The 8,514-nt window shown below is 40.1% G+C and overlaps 1 long non-coding RNA gene across 1 annotated transcript; it reads left to right on the top strand.

Moving 5' to 3' along the window:
• Window positions 1–1,863: 1,863 nt before the first annotated feature.
• On the top strand, window positions 1,864–4,693 carry LOC106146574. The gene is made up of 3 exons (XR_001231067.1): window positions 1,864–1,980; window positions 2,376–2,657; window positions 4,392–4,693. It is a non-coding gene; the product is annotated as an uncharacterized LOC106146574 (long non-coding RNA).
• The last annotated feature ends 3,821 nt before the right edge of the window (window positions 4,694–8,514 follow it).

Below are 8,514 nucleotides of genomic sequence, written 5' to 3'. Positions count from 1 at the left end.
TTTCTTTAAAGCCCTTTGCATACAAATAACTAGCGTGTTTGTGTCTCTGTGTGTGACTGCCTGCATACTGACAATTTCCTCCTAGAATATGCGAGCTCCATGACGCAGTGCTAGATTCTGCTTCACATTCAATCCCCCATGTCTAATGGAGGAACCCAGCACAGACAAGGGGGTGAAAAAATGTGAATTATGGGGGGAGTAGGAGAAAATATTTGTCCAGAAAATATTTGTCCAGGGATGGAGAATACAGGATATGGTGACACAAACCTCAGTGAGCCACAAAACCAAGTGAAGGTGACGTAAAGATGGTTGTTTCAGAGACAAGAGAACAATGCAGATAAAGTGAAAAATACTGAGTAAAGACTGCAGAGAAGCAGAACTCTCCTTGGTTCTTGCCTTCTCACCTTGTTACTCCTTGTGTTAGAAAGATCCCTTCCTTTCCAGACTGTGAGCTGACAGTGACGACTGATACAAATAACACAGGAGACAGAAACTGCTCCTCCCATTAGGATCTTGGTGTCTGACTTTAGGAATCCCCCACCCCATGACCCACTGAGGAAACTCCCAGAGACAGCTCCTCCTCCATGCCTGCAGAGTTCCCTTAATTGAGAGGAGTAACTTTAACCTCCCACAGCAGAACACACCAGGAAAGTATATTTTTCTTTAATTTTTCTCTATTTTTTTAAAAATAAGATTCTGAATTCCAAATAAGCTAGGAATACAGAGAAACTTGCAAGTGATAAAAAAATAAATCTGAGATCCTGAACCCAAAAAGTCCTCAGAATTTTTAATATTTATTAGGAGGGAAGAAAAAGTGACTTGCATTTAAAGGGCACAAATGACTCTAAATTTCTCTCTTCTTCCTTCTATCTCTCTTTTCAGGTACTTAAAGAGATAATACAACAAGAGATGTAAGTGAGAACAAGTGTGTAATTATTTTATTACAAATACAAATGTACGCTTTGTGCATCATCTGGACAAAGTTGCTAGCTGGCCTATGATAAATAACCTACTTAGGTTATTTAGGTATTTGCATATTTTGCAAGAAAGGCATATGCATAATCATGGAAAGGAGATTTGGGGCTAAACTAGTGGGAGCAGGTATAAAAATAGATGCATTTGGTACCACTTTTTCCTTCACTATGGAAATGACAGCATCTAAATTGTGTTAGAAATCCTCTATTTAGTTCTAATTATGTTCCAGGACTCTGAGGTGAGAAAAACTTTCCTCCCTGGATTATTTCCAGTGAAGACTCTCATCAGTAACTCGACTCATTTAGTGAGGAACCATAGCTCTTAAAGGATCCCAGCATCAGCCAAGTACTGAAGAGCTACACAGAGCCCTCGTTGTGCAGTCTGAACTCAGATGCCCAAAAAAGCAAGCTATATTCTATTATCTTGCCAGGGCTTCCTCTTTGGCAAACTTTCTTATCTTTTATTTTCCTCCAATTTTCTTAAATTAAATACTACATTCACAAGATTAGATAAACCTTGCAAAACATGTAGAACAGTGCCTGGCAAATAACGAAGCTCTGTTCAATAGGCACTATCATTATTAACTATCTGGAACACTAATTCTGTGCTAAATCAATCACAATATCAAGAAATATTATTTCCCTCTTAATTTAAATTCTCTACCCAACAAATATTTGTCAATTTGTGTATGCGTACCAGTCTATATAAAACAGGTGACAAAAATTAGAATGGCCCTTTCTTGACTTCAGGAACAGGCAAGATGGTAGGGTAATCAGACAGGAATATATGTTTATGATGTCATAATTCTCTATTTATGGCCAACAAATTGCGTTAACAGTATGTCCTTAAAATTCAAAGGTGAGAAAGAAGGAGTAGGAGCTAGAGAGGGGTCCCTTATGAGGAAACCATATTGTACCTTACAAGATGGATACACATTGCCTGAGTTAAAAGGAATGAAAAGACATTGCAAAGGAGGCAAGTTAGCAGGTTGTGGCATCTTGAAAGGTAGGTTTACTTCCCTACCGGCAGTGAGCAAGTCCTATTAGCTGGAAAAAATGCCTCCTGTCTGGGTAAATACAGGAGAAAGGAATCCTGACTTTCTAGGTTAAATAGTTAAATTTGAGCCTGGAAGTTAAGTTTGACTGCACTCAGAAAATTTTCTAGCAAAGTAAAGGTCTGTTTAATATTACATGGAAATCCCAGACATCGCTATCATCACAGCAAGGTCTTGAACTGGATGGAACCTGAGCAGATAAATTCTGATATTTTCTTACTCTCAGAATCTGTGCCTCAGCTTAGTGTAAGGGCTGCCAGTGCAGAAGGAATGGGTTTTCCAAGATTGTTTCTGGGTTCTCCGCTGTCATTCATCACCATAAGCATGGCTCTCTCCTGTCTTGCAGGTGCATATGGTGAGGGCATAACGCAAACCAGACAGAAGGACTATGGCAATCACTCTACAGCGTCTCTCTCTCTCTCTCACCTGAATGGCTGTGACCCCGTGGTGAACTAATTCCTTTGAAACTGCCTTGCATGTTGTCACGGCCAATATCAGTGTGAGATTGCACAGTGCAGAGTCCGGGTGCTCCTTTCAGCTCACAATCAGTTGAGAGAAGAAGGCAACAGACAGAGTGAACTTCAGCCTCCAGAACACCTCCATACACACATCACCATCTCATCAACAAGTGAGTACTCACTTCATTTTCTCTCGTTGGTGGCAAAAACTGTGTAAGCAGAATGTGTACATGACCTGCATTCTTAGTCTCCGTCCATCCCTCCCCTTCTTCATGATGTAGATAGTGTTGCTTTCCTATTTTCTGGATAAGGAAAGTTGTGCTAGGGGCTGGGGATTTAGCTCAGCAGCACAGAGCCTGCCTGGCAAGCACAAGGTCGTGAGTTGGATTTCCGGTACTGGAAAAAAAAAAAAAAAAGGAATGTTGTCAGCACAACAGGGAAACAGCTCAAGGTCACCCATCTTTAATTATCAAAGCAGGCCTTGGGCTTGTCAAGTGAATAGCCAATCACCTCTCTTAGAGACTGGCCACGGTTTTGTTACAGGACATCTATCGTTATGCCACAAGGGTTTTGCAGAGGCCGGGGTTAGGTACTCAATTACTGTTTATGATGGTTGATTATGTCAGTTTGAGTATGCAGTGCCCAACTAAATTGGCCCTGCATAGTTCTGGGTGTGGAAGACCCACCATAGGGAAGATTGTTGCTGGAAAGTCATAGAGAGAAAGGAGAGAGGAAGGATTGCCTTTGTTTGGAGGAGCTCAGGTCTTCACTCTCACTTTGGCTGCTGTCTCCTGGTTTCCATTGTAGAGCCTCAGCCTCCTGAAAAGGACGCGTATGGGTCACTATATGAGCACCAGGCCTTCGACTGGATCTTTTGGATTCCAGGGCACAGACAGACCTTTTGCACTCTTCTTCACCCAACTCTGTGGGCAACCACTGTAAGCCAATTTTGCAAATTCTTATAGATTTGTGTACTTTATATCTGTTTCTGCAATAAGCACTGACTGATGCCATGCTCTTTGAGACTTGGATTAGGTAATCCAGGCTCCCCACTGCAACTGGCTCTCCCCTGGGCGATTGTTGGGTCTCCTAGATGCCCTTTGCCCTCTCTTACTACTTACTGTACATTCCTTTGACAATGTATAGAGCCATATCTTTTCTGACAAGAAAGACATAGCTGTGAAGTGGAACTTTCTGGAACAAATACCACACAGTGATGCACCAAAAGGAATGATGAGCTTGAGGTTCAGTTTCTTCGATAAAACGAAAGAATACTGCGTACCTTCCCTCCACAGCAGGGTTGCTAAGCGCATAAACTCAGATAACATATATGGAGGAGAGGTATAGTAAAGCCCAACACAATGTCAAGCATACTATTCCCTGACAAATTTGCTATAAACAGATTAATAAGAGTGAAACTGACATCCCACATTTCGCATTTTCTGAGTAAGTTTGTGTGTGTCCCTCAAACTCTCTAAGTTTCTGTTCCAGATGTGAGAAGTAGGGACACAGGGCTTCTCCCAGGGATTCTGTGAACATCGATTAATGATTTTCAACTGTGTTATGTTTTAATCACTCTAATATTTACTATAAATGGTTATTGGTAGGAAATAGCATAAATCAAGTCATTTATAAAATGCAAACAAATATACAGCGAAGTTAGACACTGGTATGATTGCTGGAGGAACCTCAGGCTACTAGGATTCTTTTGGAGGATGCGAAGAAGCCTGTATAAGAGAGAGCCACCTTACCTGTGTGGTAATGGTCCCTAGTCTGAGGAAGTTGCCAGGCAACAGCTTGAGATGAAAGCCTTCTTCCAGGGATGGAAAATTAAGGACTATTTACCACTAATGATAATGCTACCTTGATAAAAGCATGAAGTAGGTAAAATCCCTTATTTTCAGGTTGTCAAGAGGAGGGAGAATTGTTGGAACTGCCTACATCAACTGCAGACCCTTTGTGCTTAGCAGGACAGATGGAGCAGCAAGCATCTTGCTGTGAGGCACGAGCTGCACAGACCTAGGACTTAGAACAAAGTCAAAGACATCCCTGACTCTGTGTGGCATCTGCTCACTTTTTGTCTTTGTCTGAAGCTTGTTCAGGGGTTGTGACCTGGGAAAGAGCTGTTCTACAAAGTTATAGGCTTGTTCTTAAAACCTTAATTCATGATGTCAAGAAGGCAAGAGCTATGTCTTTCATAAAGTAAAAAAGCAGCATTTAAAAAGGTAAACAAGTTACCTGTAAGTTTTACATGGGCTTTGTTTAGATGTGCAAAAACTTTTCAGTGAGATGAGATCCCAGTTGTTGATTCTTTAAAGTATTTCCCTTGTGGTTTGGTTTTTGTTCATGAACTCTCTGCCTACCCCTATGTCTTCAAGACTTTTACCTACTTTCTCTTTAGATTTAGTGTTTCTGTTTTAATATTGAGATCTGTGATCCATTTTGACTCGAGTTTGGTGCATGGTGATAGCCGTTTCTATTTTTAGTCCTTGGCAAGTAGCAAGCTAATTTTTCCAGCACCATTTATTAAAGAGACTCTGGAGCTGGGTATACAAGGCACAGAACACACCTTTGGCACTTAGTGTCTCTTTCTAGACAAATGACATATTCTCCTTGTATCTCAGTTTCATCCTCTGTCCAGAGAGTACAATAATGCCTCCCTTGCTGCTCTACAGGTATTAAATAATATTAAATGAGATAATGTACATAATAAGGTGGGTATTGTGATGAACACACACATAATGTGTTCAAATATGACAGCAATTACTTTGATTTTTCCTGTCTTTTAGTGACACAGACATAAACATCAAATATACATTATGCTTTTGCTTGCTTGTGTCAAAATGAAGGCCTTTATTTAGTGATACCCTTGGGAAAGCCACTCTTTCAGAGCTATGGGGCGTACAAAGAAGTTGTCTCAGTGCCTGCTGTCATTAAAAAGCTCCCCAAACAGCCAAACTTAGATGAGAAATGACTTACAAAAGATGATATACACATGGGGCATAATGAACAGTACTAATAGAATTTAAACACAGAAATAAAATGATCTGGGAACACATTTCATAGAAAATCATATTTTGTTTTATTTAGTCCATAAAGATGACAATTAGTGTGTCAATTTCTAATATGAACCTGTATTGTTCCAGGGTCCATGCTAAAGATCATGCTTAACTTGGACCTGAGAGCTAAGTGGAAAATACATGCAGAAGGTGGAGAAATTTGGTTTTACTTCCCGTGGATTTAAGTGGGTACCAAAAATGTCTTATTCAGTTTTATCTTTGCCATGAATTCAGCTACATGCTGATGATTCCTCTATGTCAGTTGCCAGCCCTTACTCACTGGCTCTGGGAAAGTAGCTCTCACTATATATCCTGCAAGATCTGAAATTCAGCACATGGAGAGTATTAGTTTTTCCTTGAAAAGTAGCAGTGCATATAGCTTCTGTCTTGATTAATGTCATTTCTGTTAGGAGAGGCTGTAGTTCATGACCAGAGTGTCTTTACCCATTCTTGTTGGGTGTGAAACAGCCTCCTCTGTTAGTCACTGAGGCATTTACGTACATGAGGGAGACTGCAGAGTGGTTGAAGTGTGACCACTTTCTCTGCAGAGCCTGAGGACTGCGCTGTTTTACTGCTCACTATAAAAGGTGCTGGGCCCTTGGCTTTAGGCTCTTCGCTACGCTTTTAGGGTGTTGCTACCATCTGGATGCAGCATATCAATATGCTGGGAAGTTGGTGCTAAAACTTATGATGTTTGCTATGTAGTGATTAATATTCTGTCTTACTCTGATCTACTGAATCTCATTTTCTACTTTGGCCTCTCTTTTGTTATTATAAACCTGCTTCAGGCTCACTCACATTCTGTATTATTACTTGTTGCTATGTAACTTTGAGTTCTTTTCTGATGTAATCTAAATGATATTCCAACTACTATGCCTTAGATTTATCCTTTGCTCTTCTCCCTGGATCTTGCAGTCACAGTGTTACAAGATCAGAAAATAAAAACCATTACTCTACATATATACCTTATATCTTATTTCTTCACATATGTCCTAAGTTTATTCACTTTCTTAAGGACTCATTCAGCTGAAGGAGGTCTTATAATTCCGGGATTTCCTGTTCAGCTTTCAAAGGAGAGAACCTGGGCCTGAATCCAAGCAATACTGAAATCTTTATGACACTGAACAGATTTTTTTAATTGTAGCACCTTTTTTTCTATGATATACAATAGGATTGAATATCATACTTAACTTTTGTTGTCTGAGAATTATGTGAATTAAAATATGAAAAGTACATACAACAGTGCCCATAATATAGCAGGGCTGCAGTGAAACTTAACCATCACTGTTAGTATTTTCTCTGTGAATTCCAGCCTTATAGCATCCACAATCTTCAGAGGCATATCTTTTACATACTGGAAAGTCTGCCTCTTGACTTCACTACAGATAAAAAGACAGCACGCCAGGCCTCTCGTTTTAAGATTTGCATTAATTCTACCTCTTTGCTTTAAATTCTCTACCTTCATGCAGCATAAGTCATCATGAGCTTGTCTTTCATAGCCAGCTATACCACATCTTTCTGTTTCCTGCTCTGAGCTACTTGCTCTTCTCGTTTTTCTTTTATCTCTTTCAGTTTTCTGTTTTTCTCTCTTTTCGTCCTCAATCTCAGTGACTAATTTGTGTCTCAGCACAGCGAATGGAGCATTGAAGTCTCAATAAATATTTCCTTACTGGTGAAGAAAAAAAGAAAAAGAAAGGAAGAAGGTTTTTTTTTTTTCTTTTCTTTTTGTCTTTTTGAGACAGGGTCTTGCTATGCAGTTCAGGCTGGCTTTGAGCTCATTTTGTAGCCCAGGCTGTTCTTGAACTCACAATGATCCTCCTGCCTCAGCCTCCCCAGTGCTGGGATTACAGGTGTGCACCACCACGCCTGGCAGGAAGAAGGGATTGACAGAAGGAAGAAACCGAGGAAGGAAGGACTAGATTTGCCCCTTTTAATTATTTTGAGGTATAATTATTTCCAAAAGATGGTTGTAGGAGTGAAGGTTCTCTCAACGCTATTGTGTCATAAAAATTCAATGTTCTACCTTTGCACACAAGTTACTCGATCTTAGGAGGAATGAAAGTATCTTACTGGGTAATACTTATGTTTACACATACACATACTTTCCTCTAGTGTTATTTGTTTTCTACAGAGCTGAAATAAAAATTAAATATTCTTCCTGGCATTTGAATTAGTTTGTACATGAATATATAAAAATGTTCTCACTTATGTTCAGAAAAAATATATGCTCACTTTTGCCCGGGTTATTTCCAGTTATTGCCTATTTTTCTGACTTTGTTATTCATAGCTTCCTCAGTTCTACTGGTACCTTGTAATGCTGGCTATAAGGAAGTTTGGTGTTGAGGTGGTGTAGGACATCAGAGTTGTGGTCAGGTGTTACATGCTGTAGGACCTGTACATCTGTCAGCAGCACCTCCTGAGTGTCCTGTATGGATGAGGCTGAGCATTATATGTTCCTGTGAGTGATAGTCTGACCTCTGACTGGAGATATCTTGCCTCACAGCCTTTCTTTCCCATTGTCCTTTTATCTGGAACTTCTTTAACTACCTGCAGATGTAGATCACAGGGTCTTAAGTAAAAGACCTCAAAATGGTCCTTTTGGTTGTGATTGTCAGAAACCTAACTTCCTTTTCCCTGACAGAGAAGGAAAATTTTCACCTGTCCTTCTCCAAAGTTCAGTGTCACCACATATCAGAAACAGTTGGATGTGAGTGTTCAAAAAGTGTCACTAGGAAGGATTCTCTATTTCTCAGATTTGCTTTGTATTATGCTGGCTTTATTGTGAAGGAGGGTTCATCCTCAGGGAGGCCCCCTCAGCTCCAGGCTGATATTTCTGTATGGTGCATCTATTAGGAGCCTTACACCTTACTGCTTTTAGCAAATCTCAGGACTCATTTTCATGCCTCTTTTGGTTACAAATCTGTGTATATTCGGGAGCCCAGCAGGTTAAATAGGTTGATTATGCAGG

This window comes from Chinchilla lanigera, unplaced genomic scaffold (assembly GCF_000276665.1).
Source record: "Chinchilla lanigera isolate Chin_1 unplaced genomic scaffold, ChiLan1.0 scaffold00084, whole genome shotgun sequence".
NCBI lineage: Eukaryota > Metazoa > Chordata > Mammalia > Rodentia > Chinchillidae > Chinchilla > Chinchilla lanigera.
Note: the sequence above shows the minus strand (reverse complement) of the source record. Positions and strands in the feature narration are given on the sequence as shown.